At 47.4% G+C, this 1,683-nt stretch overlaps 1 pseudogene; it reads left to right on the top strand.

Annotated features, from left to right (window-relative positions):
- The first annotated feature begins 826 nt into the window (after positions 1-826).
- On the top strand, positions 827-1,683 carry LOC110742746 (annotated as a pseudogene).

Genomic DNA, 1,683 nt, shown 5'->3' with positions numbered 1-1,683 from the left:
GCCTGTATTAGTTCGTTTTCACGCTGCTAATAAAGACAGACCTGAGACTGGGTAATTTACAAAGGAAAGAAGTTTAATGCACTCACAGTTCCACATGGCTGGGGAGGCCTCACAATCATGGCAGAAGATGAAGGAAGAGCGAAGGGATGTCTTCAATGAGGCAGGCAAGAGATTTTGTGCAGGGAAACTCCCCTTTATAAAACCATCAGATCTCGTGAGGCTTATTCACCATCATGAGAACAGCATGGGAAAAACCCGTCCCCATGATTCCATTACCTCCCACCAGGCTCCTCCCATAACAGGTGGGGGCGGATGATCACAATTCAAGGTGAGATCTGGGTGGGGACACAGAGCCCAACCATACCAGTGCCCAACAGCATAAGAAGAGCTTTTTCCAAGGAGGTATATTTCTCCTCCCCAGGTGGCATGGCCTTGTTCAGAATTTTGGAGTCTACATTGACACGCTCTTAATGGGGTTTGCCAAGAGACGGTGTCTTTATCAAGCGTGGATTCCTCTAGCATTGGGGATCTGCCGAGCCATATGGCCCCAGTAGCAGGATCATTTGTTCCACAGCTTGGACCTGCTGCTAAGTCCTCTCTTGCTCTGGGGCCCACTCAGAAGTAACTACCCTCCCTATGCAGGTACTCGCTGGGGGTCAGAGAGACAATCACTGGAATTAATAAGTCTGAAATGGAAAAAGGATCCAAGAGCAATGACAGCATCTGCCGCGGAAGGCAAAAACTCCGCACTCTTTTAAGTGATTTTCATAAATCATAATAGTAAATGTAGTAGATCAAATTTGCTTACATGTTGCAATGATTGTCTAAATACCAGAGAATACTCAAAGAACTCAAGATTACAGATTATTACCACACCTATATAAACACACCTAAACTGAATGCAGTGTGACTCACACCTGTAATCCCAGCATGGGGAGAGTGAGGTAGAAGGATCGCTTGAGGCCAGGAGTTCAAGACCAACCTGGGCAACGTAGTGAGAACCCCCCCCCATTTCTACAAAAATAAAAATTAAAAAGTTAGCCAGTGTCTCTTCCTCCATGCTGCCTACAGAGGTGACAACCATCTGCTTGACATGATGGCTGACCTCAGACCCTTCATGAAGCCCAAGATTGTCAAAAAGAGGACCAAGAAGTTCATCTTGCACCAGTCAGGTCGATATGTTAAAATTAAGTGTAACTGGTGGAAACCCAGAAGTGCTGACAACAGGGTTTGGAGAAGATTCGAGGGCCAGATATTGATGCCTAACACTGGTTATGGGAACAAAAATAACAAAGCACATGCCGCCCAGTGGCTTCTGGAAGTTCCTGGTCCACAATGTCAAGGAGTTGGAAGTGCCGCTGATGTGCAACAAACCTCCCTGTGCGGAGATGGCTCACAGTGTTTCCTCCAAGTACCGCAAAGCCATATGGAAAGAGCGGCCCCGCTGCCCTCAGAGTCACCAACCCCAATGCCAGGCTGTGCAGCAAACAAAATGAATACACAGCTCATGTGCACACTTTATTTATGTTTAAATAAAACCATTAAGACTGCCAAACATTTAGCCAAGTAAGGTGGCACACGCCCGCAGTCCTAGCTACCCGGGAGGCTGAGGCGTGAGGATTGCTGGAGCCCAGGAATTTGAAGGCTGCAGTGAGCTATGATTCTGCCACTGCACTCCAGCGT

Source organism: Papio anubis, chromosome 4, assembly GCF_008728515.1.
Source record: "Papio anubis isolate 15944 chromosome 4, Panubis1.0, whole genome shotgun sequence".
Taxonomy (NCBI): Eukaryota; Metazoa; Chordata; class Mammalia; order Primates; family Cercopithecidae; genus Papio; species Papio anubis.
Note: the sequence above shows the minus strand (reverse complement) of the source record. Positions and strands in the feature narration are given on the sequence as shown.